Consider the following 19,592-nt stretch of genomic DNA (forward strand, 5'->3'; position numbering starts at 1 on the left):
ATTGAAGTCCAAAAATCATAGAAGAGCCAACTTTGCTTGCCCCTGCCCTAAGACATTGTTAACTGCAATTATAGCTCTGGGATAAAAAAAAAACTGTTCAGAAAATGTGTGGTTCGAGTTTTAATTGTTCTGTATCTTCTGCCACAAGGCAGCAGTCCAAAAAGATTGTAAGCAGGTTACAATTACGTGGTCATGTGATCAAAATTCAGATGCTTCACAACTGACTCATATTTATGACAGTTGCAGTGTCTAGGAATCGTGTGGTCTCCCTTTGTGACCTGGCAAGCAAAGTCAACAGGTACTCTGGATTCACTTAACAACTGTGGCAAAAAAGATACCGTATTTTTGGAGTATAAGATGCAGCTGAGTATAAGACGCACCTAAAAAGTATTTTAATAGATACTATATAGATTTTAGAGATGGAAAACAAGGGAAAAAGTATTCTGAACCAAATGGTATAGTAATATATTATTTAATAAAATACCAGTGTAACAGAATACTTTTTACAACCAGGTATACTTTTTTATAAACTTCAAATTTGACAGATTTAAGATTTGTGGACTTCAGCTCCCAGAATTCCTCCTCCAGTCATGCTAGATTGGGTAATTAGAAGGCAAAAACACCCTCATTTTGGGGGAAGAATGGGTGAAAAACAGCCCGTTTTTCACAAAAATTGGGGCATTTTTGCCATTCCCCAACAACCAAGGGCTTCGGGACAGCAAAAATGGCTCCATTCTGTGCATGGTCCTTTCAGTATTAATGAAGGACTGTAGAACGCAGCATGGAATACAGGTAGTCTTCAACTTGCAAGCACAATTGAGCCCGAAATTTCTGATACTAAGGCAGACGTTTGTGAAGTTTTGCCCCATTTTAACTATCATTTTTTTGGAGTATAAGATGCACCTTCTCTCCCCAAAAGCGATGGAAATGTTGGTGCATCTTATACGCAAAATGCAGCCATTTTGCATTCTGCAGACTACCTGTTTTCCATGCTGCGTTCTACAGTCCTTCATTAATAATACTGAAGGGCTTTTTACATCCTTCAGAAGGGGAGGACCGCTTTTGATATTGAACTGCTATGTTTTGGCAAACCCTGCTCCTGGAATATTTTTTTTTTGTCTCTCACTGAAAACTCTTGGTGGCTTTTGTTTGGTCTACCTTGCTTGGCCTCTGAAATTTACATTCTTTCCTATAGGCAGAAGGTCACCCAGGGCACGATTTGCATTAAAATCCAATCAACTAATTTGGCAGAGAAAACACGAGATCGGTTTCTTGAACTCGGAGTTGCATCTGGAATTTTTATATAATTGCAGCAAAGAAATGACAGAAAAGGTGAAAGGAAGACCTAGGTAAAACTTTGTGTTGAATACCACTTCTGCACTGTTTATTGCTATAAGGTACTCCACAATACAAGTACCCTTAAGTTGTGCAAAGCTACAGCAAAGCAAAGTAATGATTTCAATTTATTATTTTCTTCTCCTTTGTTTTATTACATTCAAGATAGCATATATGATATTTTAAAGCAATTCCTTCCTAGGTACTAGGGATGCAACTAAGACTTTCTTAGCAGCAAGGAGGTTACTACACTGGATGCCATCAGACCTGGGTCTTTGTCAAACATCAGATTTGCTTTGTTTCCTTTTGTCAGTAAAGATTGAATGGCTGCTCATATCAGCAGAGATACACCGCTGAGTGTTGAAGGTCACTTAAATGTGATTTTCAGCATTAACTAGATGATGCTCCACTGCTAGAGAAATGGATTCTGTAGAAAGAACTGAATTTCCACATTTGCCATGAATAGATTTATCCTCAAATGAATTGGGGGCAGCAATATTTGAGGCAAACCAAATCCATGTCAAAATGATACATTTGTGCAATGATAAAAGAAATGCAAATGCAATATCACCATTATGTATTGTGACCAGTGTCATGCACAAGATCTTGTTGCTTTCAGCAGAATTGTAGTGTCACACCGCTACGCCCCAATTGCAGTCACATCACAAGCTCTGACTCTTGGACAGACAAGTAACATTACAACTCAGGTCTTATATCACAATCTCACAACAGATTTACTTAATATAGACCTTTTTGGATTCATGTGCAAAACGGGTGCACACAGGTGTGTGTGCCCATACGCATGCCCTCCCTCCACACATGTGCACAACCCCCACACTCCCTATACACACATGCACACAGGCCTCACTGAAGCCTCCAGACTCAAGCCTGAGGATGGTGAAAAACGGCTCAACAGACCAACAGGAAGTTTGTTAATGAACTTTCAGTTAGCCCATCGAGCCATTTTTTTGCCATTCCCAGGCTTCAGGAGGCTTCCCCGAGAGCAAAAATGGTTGAAAAGAAGACTAAAAATCAGCTGACCAGTGCGTCAACTGACCATGCATGCTGGAGCTGACATAGGTCAACTCCTCACATGCCCTCAGATATAGCTCCGTGTGCCACCTTTGGCACACGTGCCATAGATTCACCGTCACTCATCTAGACCCTTTCACATTCTGCTAATGTCACTACTTGCATCCTAATTACTAATGTACCGTAAGTGTGTAAATCTTAGGGAGTGGATTATATGTATGAGGATGAGTAAAAAGGTAATGCCATTTTCTTTATTTCAGGTGAGGTTTTTCATAAAAATTCCTGAAATTTCTCCCGGTTATAAATCCCAGTCATTTACGTTATGAAATAGGTTGTTTCTTACTTTTCAGGTTTGTAGACTCGCAAGGAAAATTCAAAATGGCTGCCCCCTTAGAGTTGCATTAAAAACAAAGTGCAGTGATTGAATTCCTTGTTGCTCGGGGGGGGGGGGGGAGAAACCCCTGGGAACATTCACATTACAAAATGTGTTTGAGGACAATACTTAGATTATAGCAATGTATGCAGGTGGGTCCATCGTCTGAATGAAAAATAGAATAGAATTAATAGAATAGAATTTTATTGGCCAACTGTGATTGCACACACAAGGATTTTGTCTTTGGTGCGTATGCGCACAGTATACATAAAATATTCCATTTGTCAAGAATCATGAGGTACAACACAATGATTGTCATAGGGGTCAAATAAGCAACCAGGAAACAATATTAATAAAAATCTTAAGGATACAAGCAACAAGTTACAGTCATACAATCATAAGTGGGAGAAGATGGGTGACCTGTGAGAAGGTGGGTACTGTGAATGTAGCCCAAAACTGCAGTGAAGAAGTGGTTCAAAGAACAGTCAACAAAATTTTACGAGGCAGGGACACATGCTCTCATTTGAAGGTGGAACATTGCTATTGAGAGAAAATGTGACTATGTTGAGAAGTAAGGATGTGATCCACAGAGGACCAGCTTCACTTTGATGTATGCTACAAGTCCCTGTGTTGGTAATTATAACTGTCCTAAATAAAATGGCATTACTTTTTGACTCACCCTCGTTTATGTCTGTGTCCATACTTGTGTATTTCTGTGTCACAATGGTTTGTGCATATGAAGGAAAATGATTGGAATATGAGGATAGGGTGCCTCATTTTACAATCAATTAATTTGAATTGGTAATTATTAATTCAGTGTTAATTTTGATAAATCATACTATGCCTCTGTAGAGTGTATGTATATATATACTCTATCTATGCTGTGTGTATGTATGTGTAGGAACAAATAATAATAATAATAATATAATAATAATAATAATAATAATAATAATTTATTGGATTTGTATGCCGCCCCTCTCCGCAGACTCAGGGCGGCTAACAATAATAAACACAACATGTACAATCCAATAATAAAAAACAACTAAAAACCCTATTATAAAACCAAACATACATACAAACATACCATGCATAACTTGTAATGGCCTTGGGGGAAGAGCTATCTCAACTCCCCCATGCCTGGCGGTATAAATGAGTCTTGAGTAGTTTACGAAAGACAGGGAGGGTGGGGGCAGTTCTAATCTCCGGGGGGAGTTGGTTCCAGAGGGCCGGGGCCGCCACAGAGAAGGCTCTTCCCCTGGGGCCCGCCAAACGACATTGTTTAGTCTACGGGACCCAGAGAAGGCTAACTCTGTGGGACCTTATCGGTCGGTGGGATTCGTGCGGTATCAGGCGGTTCCGGAGGTAATCTGGTCCATGCATGCATTCAGATATGCGTAGGTCTAACATGCTCATGTATTGGGCATGGGGAAAAGTCTCCAAGATTAATTTCTTCTAAGGTGAATAATCATATCTGAACTCTGTTGCTAAAGTATAATTTATAACTCTGTTGCTAAAGTATGATAATCTTCAAAGTTAGCAGAGTTTCTCTTTTCCCTCTCTCCTGAACAAAAGAAAATCAAGGCAGGTAAATCTTGAGTTTCTTCTTCTCTCAGAAGGCTACGCTGATGTTTAGGTAACTGTCCTTGCATACTTTTTCACTAGTATGCTTATACTCCTCTACATTGATTACACTGTCCTCATGCCTCAATCACAACAAATTGGACTATTGCAAGGCACTCCATGTGGATCTGCCTTTGAAGGCTATTTTCAAGCTGCCATTAGTCGAGAATGTGGCAGCTTGAATACTTAACGAGAATATTGACTTCAGCAGTCACATCACAAGCTCCGACTCTTGGGTGGACAGCATGTCTACTTCAGAGTCTACATTGGTTATATAGGAGGTTTGTCCAGTCAGAGCTGAAGAAGCTTCTTAGATGAGAAGTGAAACGTCTTCAAAGAAAAACAAGAAAGTCCAGTTGCTTCCTGAAAACGCATCTTTAGTATGTGGCTTAGAATGATGACTGAGAATCTCTATGAACGTGCCCAGTTTCCTGTCTTACCTGAAGTAGAAATTATGATAGGTAGTCCTCCATTTACAACAGTTCATTTAGTAGCCATTCAAAGTTACAATGGCACTGCAAAAGTGACTTAAGACTGTTTTTCATACTTAAAACCACTGCAGCATTCCCCCTGGCCACGTGATCACCTTCTGACGAGCAAAATCAATGGGGAAGCCGGATTCACTTAACAGCCATGTTGCTAACAACTGCAGTGATTCACTTAACAGCTGTGGCATGAAAGTCTTCAGAGAGGGGCGGCATACAAATCTAATAAATTATTATTATTTATTATTATTATTATTATTATTATTATTATTATTATTATTATTATGAAAGGCCATAAAAATGGGGCAAAACTCACTTAACCAATGTCTCACTTAGCAATGGAAATTTTGGGCTCAGTTGTGGTCATAAGTCAAGGACTGCCTGTAGTTGGCTCTGGCTGTAACTTGAAGGTATTAGTTGTTACATTATGTTAACTGACTGGATTTGAATATCTTCAGAGTCACCTCCCAATTATTTGTGCTTGATGAATAAAATAAAAAACGAACAGATAATGCCTCCCGCAAGAACTAGGAAGGGAAGTTTTTTCAACTGTTTCTGTCCCATCTAACCCACCTCCCTTTGGATCCTCAGCCTCCCCTTGTACAATTGGATCCAACCCTGATGAGATTCAGGACTGATGCATCTTGTCATTGGCTGCATCTCTAACGATCCATCTGTTAAACTACTGAAGTTCGCAGATGACACAACAGTGATCAGATTCATTCAAGACAATGATGAATCCGTATACAGATGGGAGGCTGAACAACTAGCCTTGTGGTACAAGCAGAACAATCTGGAATTGAATACATCCAAAGCCGTAGAAATGGTGGTAGACTTTAAGAGAAGCCCACCCACCTCTTACAATACTAGACAATACAATATCAACAGTAGAGACCTTCTAATTTCTAGGTTCAACCATATCTCAAGACCCGAAATGGTCACCTAACATTAAAAACATCATCAAAAAAGCACCACAAAGAATGTTCTTTCTGCGTCAACTCAGGAAGCTCAAACTGCCCAAGGAGCTGCTGATATAGTTCTACAGAGGAATCATTGAGTCTGTCATCTGCACCTCTGTAACTGTTTGGTTTGGCTCTGCAACCCAACAGGATCAATACAGACTTCAGAGGATAATTAGAACTGTAGAAAAAACAATTGCTACCAATCTGCCTTCTACTGAAGACCTGTATACTGTACAGGTTAAAACAAGGGCGGTGAAAATATTTACTGACCCCCCCACATCCTGGACACAAACTGCTTCAACTCCTTCCCTCAAAATGACACTGTAGAGCAGCGTTTCCCAACCGGTGTGCCGCGGCACACTGGTGTGCCGCGAGACATGGCCAGGTGTGCCGCCAAGCTTCAGCTGGGCGCGGCGCTGCCGGTACTTCAGTCCTGGGGCTCCCGCTCGCAGCTGTCCCCCGCCTCCTGCTCGATGCCGCGGTTTTCGCCGCTCTCCTGCTGGGCGCCAAAGAAGGAAGGCAGGAAGAAGGAGAGCTCCGTTCTTCGCACCTTTTTCCCGTCTTCTTTCTTTGGGGCCCAGCAGGAGAGCGCCGAAAACCGCGGCATCGAGCAGGAGGCGGGGGACAGCTGCGAGCGGGAGCCCCAGGACGGAAGTACCGGCAGCGCCCCGCCCAGCTGGAGCTCCTCTGGCTTCGACGGCAAGTGTCCGATGGGAGCGCGGGGGGGGGGGCCGCAGCGGCCGCAGGCAGTCGGGGGAGATGGCGGCGGCGAGAGGGATCGCTCGCTCGCTCGCTCGCTCTCTCGATGGCAAGTGTCCGATGGGAGCGGGGGGGGGGGTGGCCGCAGCGGCCGCAGGCAGTCGGGGGAGATGGCGGCGGCGAGAGGGATCGCTCGCTCGCTCTCTCTCAGCTGACTGCAAGTGGGAGCCCTGACGGTGGCGGTTGGACGTGCTGCTGGACGTCGTACATGCTGGCGCTGCGTGCCTGGCATATACGGTGTCCAGCACCACGTCCAGCTGCCGCCGTCAGGGCTCTCGCTTGCAGTCAGCTGAGAGAGAGAGAGAAAGAGAGACATATAAGAGGCAGAGAGAGAGAGAAAGAGAGACATAGCAAGTGAGGCAGAGAAAGAGAGATAGAGAAAGAGAGAGAGAAAGAGAGACATAGCAAGAGAGGCAGAGAGAGAGAAAAAGAAAGAGACATAGCAAGAGAAAAGGAGAGACTTAGCAAGAGAGGCACAGAGAGAGAGAGAAAGAGAAAGAAAGAGAGACATAGCAAGAGAGACAGAGAAAGAGAGATAGGAAGAGAGGCAAAGAGAAAGAAAGAGACATATAGCAAGACAGTGAAAGAGAGAGAGAGAGCAAGAGAGAGAGAAAAAAGCAAGAAAGAGATAGCAAGAGAGACAGAGAGAGAGAGCAAGGGAGAGAGAAAGACATAGAGGAAGGGAAGGAGGGAGAGAGAAAGAGCAAAAAAGAGAGGAAGAAAGAAAGAAAGGGATGGAGAGAGAGAATGAAGGGAAGGAAGGAAAAGAGAGAAAGAGGGAGAAATAGAGCGAAAGGGAGGAAGAGAGAGGGTTTTTTTTGTCCAAACTTTTCTTTAGCCCGCCCCCCCCCCCCTTTTCAGTGTTCCCCAGGATTTTGAAAATACGAATAATGTGCCGCGGCTCAAAAAAGGTTGGGAAACACTGCTGTAGAGCACTGCACATCAAAGCAACTTGACACAACAGTTTTTTCCTGAACGCCATCACTCTGCTAAACAATTCTCTCAACACTGTCAACCTATTTACTAAGTTTGCACTAATATTAATCTTCTCATTGTTCCCATCACCCATCTCCTCCCACAAATGACTGTATAACTGTAACTTTGTTGTTTGTTTCCTTACAATTTATATTGACTGATTCCTAATATGGTTTGATGGTTTATTTGTACCTGGATTATCATTAAGTGTTGTACCTTATGATTCTTGACAAACTTTTCCTTTACGTACACTGAGAACATATGCACCAAGACAAATTCCTTGTGTGTCTAATCTCACTTGGCCAATAAAATTCTGTTCTGTTCTTTTCTACTCTATTCTGGAAAACCAACAGAATATGTCTATATCAGGAAGCTTTGGAAATAGGTATTATCTGATACGGCTGTTTTTTTCTTCTACTGAAATGTTTATGGTGATAAGAGTTCTCTGGCACATTTTGGATAGTCTTATTTGTTGGTTTCTAATTTATTATTTTTAATTTTACTTTTATTTATTCAACTTCTATAGCCACCCATCTCAGTCAATGACTTGGAAAGGCTTACAATTCCAAAATTATAAAAATAATTAAAAAAAACTTATAAAACAATAAAAAATATCCAAAATAAATATACACAGCAGCCAAGGTAGTTAACTAGTAAAACTAAGAAACTAGGACCTTAACACACACAGCATCACAGGCTTGGGAACACTGCCATGTTCTTAAAGCCTTATGAAAGGTCAACAGAGTTAGTGCCATTCTAATATCTGAGGGCTTAACAAATATTGTGTAAATAAACCACGTAACAGTTCTGTATTTAGCATGTAATCCTGGATGTTCATAGTTCCTCCTGTGTCTTCTTACCTTTTTCTCATACCTCAGATAACCATGACATCCTAATCTTAAACCATATGCTTCCAGTTTGAATAACTTCCTTTTTCTGGGTGAGATCATCCAAGGGCGTGGGGTGAGGTATCATAAGTACGCTGATGATACCCAGCTTTACATCTCCACCCCATGTCCGGTCAGCGAAGCAGTGGAAGTGATGTGCCGGTGCTTGGAGGCTGTTGGAGCCTGGATGGGTGCCAACAGACCCAAACTCAACTCTGATAAGACGGAGTGGCTGTGGGTTTTGCCTCACAAGGACAATCCCATCTGTCTGTCCATTACCCTGGGGGGGAAATTATTGACCCCCTCAGAGAGGGTTCGCAACTTGGGTGTCCTCCTCGATCCACAGCTAACATTAGAAAACCATCTTTCAGCTGTGGCAAGGGGGACGTTTGCCCAGGTTCGCCTGGTGCACCAGTTGTGGCCCTATTTGGACCGGGAGTCACTGCTCACAGTCACTCATGCCCTCATCACCTCGAGGTTCGACTACTGTAACGCTCTCTACATGGGGCTACCTTTGAAAAGTGTTCGGAAACTTCAGGTCGTGCAAAATGCAGCTGCGAGAGCAATCATGGGCTTCCCTAGGTATGCCCATGTCACACCAACACTCCGCAGTCTTCATTGGCTGCTGATCAGTTTCCGGTCACAATTCAAAGTGTTGGTTATGACCTATAAATCCCTTCATGGCATCAGGCCAGAATATCTCTGAGACCGCCTTCTGCTGCACGAATCCCAGCAACCGATTAGGTCCCACAGAGTTGGCCTTCTCTGGGTCCCGTCGACTAAACAATGTCATCTGGCAGGACCCAGGGGAAGAGCCTTCTCTGTGGCAGCCCCGACCCTCTGGAACCAGCTCCCCCTGGAGATTAGAACTGCCCCCACTCTCCTTGTCTTTCGTAAACTTCTTAAAACCCACCTCTGCCGCCAGGCATGGGAGAACAGAGACATCTCCCCCGGGCCTATACAGTTTATGTATGATATGTTTGAGTGTATGTTTTCTTTTTAATAAGGGGTTTTTAATGACTTTTAATTATTAGATTTGTTATATATTGTGTTGCTTTTGTTGTGAGCCGCCCCGAGTCTACGGAGAGGGGTGGCATACAAATATAATGAATTGAATTGAATTGAATTCTTAAGTTCACTCACTCTTTCATCCAAAGTAAACAACAAACTGAAATACAATTTTAGATTTGCTACTCCTAACCTCTATTGTCCAGGGGAAAAATAACATTCTAAGTAAAGAATGTGCATTTTAATCTGTATGCCGCCCCGAGTCTACGGAGAGGGGCAGCATACAAATCTAATATATTATTATTATTATTATTGTTGTTGTTGTTGTTGTTATTGTTGTTATTGTTATTATTATTTCATTTGTTTTAATCACAGAAATTCTTCCCAACAATGATAGTTATTAGGCTTTCCTACAACTAACTAACTAACCCTAACCCTCATCATATCTTTTATTAAGTTCATTCCATCACTCCTAACATAGTTATTCAAAACAACATACAATTCATGTTGCTAAATAACCCCCAAACATTGAATGTTTTTCTCAATTTTAAAACCAGATTGCTTCATCGGAACATCGTGATCTTGTGTAATCATACTTTAAACTAACATCTTTGTTGCAAAACAAAGTTTCTATGTAAAATTTCAAGAACCGAAATAAACAACCAAGGAAACAGACAACTAGTTTAGTCAGTTCAACATTAAGTATACAGTGATCCCTCTATTATCGCGAGGGTTCCGTTCCAAGACCCCTCGCGATAATCGATTTTTCAGGATGTAGTGGTGCGGAAGTAAAAACACCATCTGCGCATGCGCGCCCCTTTTTCCATGGCCGCGCATGCGCAGATGGTGTTTTTACTTCCGCACCTGGGAAGACCCAGCAGCTGAGGAGCCGCCTGCCTGCCCGCTTGTCCGCCGCTTTTCAGCTTGTCCTCCGCTTGTCCGCCCGCTGCTTTTCCGCTTGTCCGCCGCTTGTCCGCTTGTCCGGCCGCCGCTTTTCCGGCCGCCGCTTGTACGCCGCTTGTCCGCTTGTCCGGCCGCCGCTTTTCCGCCGCTTGTCCGGCCGCCGCTTGTCCGCCGCTTTTCCGCTTGTCCGGCCGCCGCTTTTCTTGTCCGCCCGCCGCTTTTCCGCCGCTTGTCCGGCCGCCGCTTGTCCGCCACTTTTCCGCTTGTCCGGCCGCCGCTTTTCTTGTCCACCCGCCGCTTGTCCGCCGCTTGTCCGTCCGCCGCTTGTCCGCCGCTCTGGGAGTTGAAGACCCAGGGAAGGTTCCTTCGGCCGCCCAGCAGCTGATCTGCTCGGCAGCATAGTAGCAGCGAGGAGCCGAAGATGGGGTTTCCCCGTTGCCCACGCAAAGGGGAAACCCCATCTTCGGCTCCTCGCTGCTACTGCGCTGCCGAGCAGATCAGCTGCTGGGCGGCCGAAGGAACCTTCCCTGGGTGCCGCCCGCCGCTCGAGAGCAAGAGGGGGAGAGATAGAGAAAGAGAGAGAAGGAAAGAAAGAGATGAGAGAGGGAGGAAGAGAGTGTGAGAGAGGAAGACGCAAGATAGAGAAAGAGAGAGAGAAAGAAAGATGAGAAAGGAAGGGAGTGACGTCATCGGGTGAAAAAATCGCGATATAGCGTTTCGCAAAGATCGAGATCGCGAAACTCGGGGGATCACTGTAATTCAAACTTTTGGGGCTGTATATCAACTTGATTCCATGAAAAATATTCTTACCAAAATCTGTATCTTCCAGAACTTTGAATAAAAAGGATGAGTTCCAATTGTCAAAAGCTTTCTCGGCTTCACAGCAAAAGTTGATGCAGTTGTTTTTCATTATGTTGTTGTACATATTCTGTTACATCCAGCACACTTCTCACATATTATAATTATCTTTTAGGTAAAAGTCTAAGTAACCTTCATGAATAAGCTCTAGTAAAAAGCCTGTCTGCCACAATTGATGGCAACACTTTATAGTAATCGTTCAATAAAAAAATTGTCTTTAATTTTTAGTAGAAGTTAAATATTACCCTTCCTTTGTTAACCATGCTAGATTGGCCTCTTTCCAAGATTCTGACATTGCACCTCCATGTAAAATAGAATACCGTACATCATTTTCTGAAGTTCTTGTACAAGATGGTCTTCAAAATATTTATTATAAAAACCAGGTAGTCTGTGTCCCGTCCTGGTGCCTTTTTGATAGCTTCTGATCTCTCTGAAACAGATGTACATTTTTCATTATTTGTTTCCTCAATTTTCCCCAAGAAAATACAATTTTTTCGGTATATAAGACGCACCTTTTTCCTCCCTAAAAGTGGCTGATAATTATGTCTTATACTCTGAATGTAGCTTTTTTTTCTCCCTCCCCCCTCCCATCCCAGAAATAAATAGCTGCTAACAATCTTCCCAGTTCTTACCTTGCAGGCTCTTTCATTGTTTCTCTCTGTGAAGAATGTTTTCCAAGCCCAGGGTTTTTTTCATTGCTCTAACTTGCTTGGTGTATAAGACACACATTTTTCCTCCCTAAAAGAGGCTGATAATTAGGGTGTGTCTTATACTCTGAATGTAGCTTTTTTTCTCCACCAGCACCCCCAGCTCTAACCAGGTGCTAACAATGCTCCCAACCCTTACAGCTTGCAAGCTCTTGCATTGTTACTCTCTGAGAAGAATGTATATATACAATCTGAACCAAATTGTCTTCCAACTAAAGGTCTCTAATTTCCTTGTCCATATAGGTTTGGTCGATAATAGCAACCTGGAGCTTCAGTAAGTGAAAACTAATTGTAAGCAGTTTTCTTGCCTGTTTATTTCATGTCCTTCATCTTCACCGAGGATGAGTGAAGTTGCATTTTGGCTTTTCCTAAGTGAGCAATTATGAGTAAAGTAAGTGCAGGTAATTGGCTCTCAAGAAAGTTAGGTCTTTAAAACACAAGGCCAACATTTTGAACTTGGTCCCTCTTGTTGTGTAGAGATGAGTTACTCCTTAATTGTTGAGTGACCATACACATTCTTCTTGCATTTTAAATGGATGTGAATGATGGAGGCAGGAAGCTGAAATCACATACATTTGATATTTAGTTTTCTAACTTCTTTACTTAAATGCTTTAGGGTTGTTAAGTGCTGCAAAAAGGCTTATTGAACCATTTTCCTCCCATTTTTTTTTTAAATTCATGAAACCTGGCTGTAGTATATAATTCATCTTAAATCACAGCAATGCAGGTGATAATTTACTTTTTGAACTCAAAGTGACATTTCTACAAGGAACCGGACCTTTTGAAACAAGAAGCCAACTTGGTGCAACTCCCTCCAATATTGCTTAGTTGTTTGACCTTCGTTGCCTCTGTCTTCTCACAGAGGTTTATGAAGGCGGCTCTTCCTTTTTCTGTTGTTGCAGTTGGTATACCCTTTCCTATTGGTTGTTACTTTGATTCTTAATTCTATCAGTGCTTTGGCTGCTTCTTTGCTTCCTTTCTTATTTGCAATTATTGTTATCCTTATATATTGCCTTTACAGTTGAGCCCAAAATTTATGTTGCCAAGTGAGAAATCTAAGAGAGGTTTTATGACTTTTCTCGCCACTTTTGTTAAGACAATCACTGCAGTCATTAACTTAGTAACACGGTTGTTAAGTGAACCTGGCTTTCCTATTGACTTTGTTGGTCAGAAACATAGAAACATAGAAGATTGACGGCAGAAAAAGACCTCATGGTCCATCTAGTCTGCCCTTATACTATTTTCTGTATTTTATCTTAGGATGGATCTATGTTTATCCCCGGCATGTTTAAATTCAGCTACTGTGGATTTACCAACCACATCTGCTGGAAGTTTGTTCCAAGCATCTACTACTCTTTCAGTAAAATAATATTTTCTCACGTTGCTTCTGATCTTTTCCCCAACTAATCTTGAGTTCATTAAGTCTTTCCTGGTAAGTTTTATGCTTAAGACCTTCCACCATTTTTGTGGCTCGTCTTTGGACCCGTTCAATTTTATCAATACAGTGTTCCCTTGATTTTCACGGGTTCAAACTTCGCGAATAGCCTATACAGTGGAACCCCGACATAAGAGCTGCTCTACTTAAGAGCAACTCGAGATAAGAGCTGGGAGGGGAGAGATATTTTTGTTCTACTTACAAGCCCAAATTCGAGATACAAGCGCCAAGGAGCTGTCTCCTGAAGCCAAACGCTAACTTCCGCGTTCGGCTTCAGGAGACAGCTGCGAAGCGGCGCGCGTGTTTTAAAAGGTTGCAGCCGGCCTGGGGGGCTCGGGGGGGTGCTTGCAGCTTTCTTTCTTGCTCTTTTTCTTTCTCTCTTTTACCTTCCCTTCCTCTATTTCTTCTTTTCTTTCTCCTTCCCACCTTCTTCCCTCCCTCCCTCCCTTCACTCATTCGTCTCTTACTCTCCCCTTTCATAAGTTTCCTTGCTTCCTTCCTCTGTTCCTGTCCCTTCCCCCTTTCTTTTCTTTCTTTCTTTCTTTCTTTCTTTCTTTCTTTCTTTCTTTCTTGCTCTTTTTCTTTCTCTCTTTTACCTTCCCTTCCTCTATTTCTTCTTTTCTTTCTCCTTCCCACCTTCTTCCCTCCCTCCCTCCCTTCACTCATTCCTCTCTTACTCTCCCCTTTCATAAGTTTCCTTGCTTCCTTCCTCTGTTCCTGTCCCTTCCCTCTTTCCTTCCTTCCTTCCCACCCTCCGTCCATTCATTCACCCATTCCTCTCTTGATCGCTTAAAGCCGGTCCCTGGTGCAAAAAGGGTTGGGGACCTCTGTCCTACAGGATTGGGTGGCAGAGAAGTTGAACATATGTAAATTTAAAAGTTTAAGAAAGTTTACAAGTTAAGTGAAAGAAACTTCATTATTCATTTATATGTACATGTACATTTCTTCATTAAAAACATGTCTTTCTGCATAATTTAGACTAACTTTGTGAGTTTTTTGAGGGCTGGAACCAATTAAAATTATTTACATTAATTCCTATGGGGAAAAGTCGTTCGAGATAAGAGCTGCTCGACTTAAGAGCCCAGGTCCGGAACGAATTAAACTCGTATCTCGAGGTACCACTGTACCACGGTTTTTCAAAAAATATTAATTAAAAAATACTTCGCGATTTTTTTTCTATACCACGGTTTTTCCCGCCCGATGATGTCATACGTTATCGCCAAACTAATAATTTTTGCAAGTAAATAACAAAAAAATAATTATTATTGTTAATAAATAATTATGTTTATAAATATCAGGATCACTAAGTGTTTTATTCAATGGTGAGTACCAGTAATAATGGTGAGTGGTTGTTAAGGGAATGGGAAATGGTAATTTGGGGTTTAAAGTGTTAAGGGAAGGCTTGTGATACTGTCCATAGCCAAAAATGGTGTATTTACTTCCGCATCTCTACTTCACAGAAATTCAACTTTCGCGGGTGGTCTTGGAACGCATCCCCCGCAAAAATCGAGGGAACACTGTATCTTTTTGTAGGTGAGGTCTCCAGAACTGAACACAGTATTCCAAATGTGGTCTCACCTGCGCTCTATACAGCAGGATCACAATCTCCCTCTTCCTGCTTATTATATCTCTAGCTATGCAGCCAAACATTCTACTTGCTTTTCCTACCACCTGACCGCACTGTTCACCCATTTTGAAGGTAGCAAAAGGGGATCACATGATCCTGCAGTAAATATGAACCAGCTGTCAAGCATCCAAATGTCAATTGCATGGCTGTGGAGATGCTGCAATGGTTGTAAGTGTGGAGAAATAGTCATAAGTCACTTTTTCCTAGTCAGGTTGTAACTTTGAATGGTCGCTTATATGAACTGTTGTAAGTCGAGGACTAGCTTCATTTTGTGTGAAACCAAGTTTGCTGCTTCCGAGGAAGAGCAGTTGGGAGCATTTGCTAAAATGGCATGAGAAACCAAGGGTGGGATGAAGAGGAGAAGGCGCAAGGCCCAGAGTTTTAGGCATTATGACTTTAACCAGTGCTTGATTTTTGATCAAATTGGATTGGGGAATAATAAAGGAAATCCGGGGAGTCTTTGATACGCCACAAATCGTAGCTGCCATATAATGTTAGGATAGGATTTGATATCTGGACTTCTAACAACAAATGCCTTATACACTCCGATTCCATTAGCCAGGAACAAGACTGCACGTAGGTCACAAAGTGAGTCTGCATTTCTGGTGAACTCTGCTTGAGGAAGTGACTGGCCATAAAGCGGTTCATGGCAGCCCCCCTTGAATAACAAGAATGTGTCAGCAGGATGAGAACTGTGTGATAAAAGGGGCGCATATTTACATTTCCTGGGATAAACAGGACGAAGGCAGCAATAAAAGACCTTGCTTTGAGGTAAACAGGAGATAGCCATTCTAACAACAAAGGTTCCAGGAAATTGGCCATGAGAGACATTTGTTCAGTAGAAACTAGTTACGTGCCATATGTAGATAGGAAAGGTTCGGAAGTTGTGTCATATCTTAGAGTTATGTTATTGGATGTTTGTATACCACTTGACATATAAGTATAACCTTACCCGATTTGCATATTCCCCCCAATAAAAGGAAGTGCACGGCCCAAAACTGTGTCATTTCATCCGGAGAGAAATGTGTCCAAGTTTTCTTTCTAGGATTTGCGTTCGTGAGTGACCCCACGCGTCTGGGTCGCCCTAAGTCCCTCTGAAGACCTCGATCCCCTCAGGTACTTTGCAGCGTCGCAACAGATATAGTTCAGACAAAAAACGGATGGAAGTGTTTCCCCTCCCCAAAAAATCTAGCTGTCTCACGTGGGAATCCATTTGGAATCACATAACCCTTTTTGAAGTAACCTGTCTAGTCCAATTCAATGCTTGTCTCTTGGCGTAGCTGTTCAAGTGGAAAAGCATCAACCTAGTAAACCTGGGAGCTTTAACTAATGCCATGGAGTCAGAGATGCAAGGAAAGGCACAGGCTGGAAGGAGACAGCTCACAGCCTTTATTGCCTGTCTTTCCAGACAACAGCTTTGATTAGATCTACCAGGTGCTTGATACTCCTATTAGCACATTCCAAAGCAATCAAGGTAACAGACAAGGCAAAAGTATGGCCAGAACTGCAGCTGAAGGAATTGCCCCTGAGTTTTAGAGAAAATCCTTACATTTTTTTACCCTTTGGAGGAATGGCAGGGAAAACCCCTGTGCAGGTGATTTTTAATTAGCTTCTAATTAATCGATCAATTATAATTAATTAGTCCTGCAAGCTTTTTAAAATATTTGTTTGTTTGTTTATTTATTTGTTTATTTGTTTGATTTGTATGCCGCCCCTCTCCATAGACTCGGGGCGGCTCATAGCAATAATAAAGACAATGTAAAAACAAATCTAATAATTTAAAAAACACTAAAAACCCCATTATTAAAAGCAAACATACACACAAACATACCATGAATAAACTGTATAGGCCCAGGGGAGATGTCTCAGTTCCCCCATGCTTGACGGCAGAGATGGGTTTTCAGAGGTTTACAATAGGCAAGGAGGGTGGGGGCAGTTCTAATTTCCGGGGGAGGGAGCTGGTTCCAAAGGGTCGGTGCTGCCACAGAGAAGGCTCTTCCCCTGGGTCCCGCCAAACGACATTGTTTAGTCGACGGGACCCGGAGAAGGCCAACTCTGTGGGACCTAACCGGTCGCTGGGATTCGTGCGGCAGATTATTAACATACCCCAAAATCTGTGGGCAGATAGAGCAGAACATTAAACATAATGTTTTTAAATTTAGTTTGAATCTCCCAGGTGGGGACAAAATTTACAAAATTAAGTGGCTTGCAAGAGATGCCACAAATGACATCAATGACACTATAGACCAGTCCTGTGTACTAATGATATAGATTTATCCAACCTCAGAATATACTAAAGCCAGAAGTTACCAGGCCTTTTTGTGCAGGTACTACATTGATAGAGGAAAATCCTAACTCAGCCATGAAGATGATTTGTGCCCAGTTAGAGTCACAGGGACATGGGGGCTAAGTGGCTAAGATTGTCGATCAGAAGATCGGCAATTCAGTGGTTCGAATCCCCAGTGATTCATAATGGAGTGAACTCCCGTTACTTATCCCAGCTTCTGCCAACTTAGAGGTTCGAAAGCACATAAAAAATGCAAGTAAAAAAGTAGGGACCACATTGGTGGGAAGGTAACAGCGCTCCATGTGCCTTCGGCATTGTGTCATGCCAGCTATATGGCCATGGCGATGTGTTTAGACAGCGCTGGCTCCTTGGCTTAGAAACGGAGATGAGCACTGTTAAGTCCGAAAGAATAGCGAGATACGTTGTAGCCTGATTCTTGTTTATTAGGAATCGGTTGGAATGGAAACAGACTTGCAACAAGGTATAACAAGGTATAGTGAAGAAAAGTGAAGTCAGCGTGGCTGCGCTGCCCTTTTTAAAAGTTCTTTCTGTAGAGGCGCAGCTTTGACAGCTGCTTGAATTTCCTGGCCACAGCTTAGCCAATCCGCAGCCGGTATGTATATTCACTGTATTTGCATAAGTGTATTTACATATCCAACGTTTGCATATACAATATTTAGATACATAACAAGCACCACTCCTAGAGCCGGAAAAAACTAGCATGCACATGCGGCGGAACCTTTACCTTTGCAGTGATACCTTGTCTTACGAACTTAATTGGTTCCTAGACGAGGTTTGTAAGGTGAAAAGTTTGTAAGACAAAACAATGTTTCCCATAGGAATCAATGGAAAAGAGATCAATGCATGCAAGCCCAAAACTCACCCCTTTTGCCAGCCGAAGTGCCCGTTTTTGCACTGCTGGGATTCCCCTGAGGCTTCCCTCCCTGGGAAACCCCACCTCCGGACTTCCGTGTTTTTGTGATGCTGCAGGGGAATTCCAGCAGCGCAAAAAAGGGTGCTTCGTTGGCAACGGAAGTCCAGAGGTGGGGTTTCCCAGCGAGGGGAGCCTCAGCGAAATTGCAGCGTCGCAAAAACACGGAAGTCCTCGAAACCCCACCTCCAGACGTGTTTTTGTGATGCTGCAATTTCGCTGAGGCTCCCCTCGCTGGGAAACCCCACCTCCAGACTTCCATTGCCAGCGAAGCACCCATTTTTGCGCTGCTGGGATTCCCTTGCAGCATCGCAGAAACACGGAAGTCCAGAGGTGGTGTTTCCCATGGAGGGGAGCCTTGGGGGAATCCCAGCAGTGCAAAAATGGGCACTTTGCTGGCAACAGAAGTCCGGAGGCGGGGCATCCCAGTGGCGGCGGCTTGGGTTTGTAAGGTGAAAATAGTTTGGAAGAAGAGGCAAAAAAAATCTTAAACCCTGGGTTTGTATCTCGAAAAGTTTGTATGACAAGGGGTTTGTAAGATGAGGTATCACTGTATTTTAAAGTCACATAAGGCTAAGGCAAGGATAAAATGAGATAGAAACTAGAGCTACAAACTATCATTTTGAATTCCTCAGAAGGTGACTGTAATAAAATCACTTAATACATAAAACAAAAATGCAGTGACAAGTCTCAATAGGAGAGAAGGTCTCTCCACAAATCTCATTCAGATTTGTTAATCGTGAAAATGAACTAAAATGGAAATTATCAACTGTGGAAACATACATTGAGGCTTCTTTCCTATAATGTTATCTTCCTGTGTCCTCCAAGTGTAAGTGGGAAGTCTGGACGAATCTGAAATAAAAAGAAAAATGCCTTGGAAGAGAATATGAAGAAAGTCATTGCTGCAAAGAAACTTGAAAGTCGTAACTTTTCACCAAATTGTGCTCTGGAACTGAAATTTCAACTACTGTCGTAAGCTCAAGACTACCTATAATGTGATAAAAAGGCAACTTTGCATTTTAACCTTCCTTAAACTTTATTTATGGGACAAGCTCACAAAGTGCTTGCTAAGCCAGGAGCACCTGCAGGTGGAAAGCAGAGTTTTGGAAGACTGAAAGATTAATCTGGCTCTGGAAACAGGAGGCACTGTTGGTGCCCACAGAGTTGAAGCTCAGCTGGATGGATGAGAAGGGCAGTCAAAGAAAAACTGACAGGGAAAGGCAGCAGCTAATAGAACTTTCATAGGGGATTCTTCATTGAGCTTTGCCATTTCAGACCTAAGTTTTATCTTGCTTTTCCAAAAGGGAAAAGAGATTGTCTTAAAGATTGATGGATTGTCAATAAAATTCAGGCTTATGTGGCTTTAAAAGGAATTTAGATACATTTGTAGAGGTCTGTGAAATCTGTC

This window comes from Erythrolamprus reginae, chromosome 2 (assembly GCF_031021105.1).
Source record: "Erythrolamprus reginae isolate rEryReg1 chromosome 2, rEryReg1.hap1, whole genome shotgun sequence".
NCBI classification, from domain to species: domain Eukaryota; kingdom Metazoa; phylum Chordata; class Lepidosauria; order Squamata; family Dipsadidae; genus Erythrolamprus; species Erythrolamprus reginae.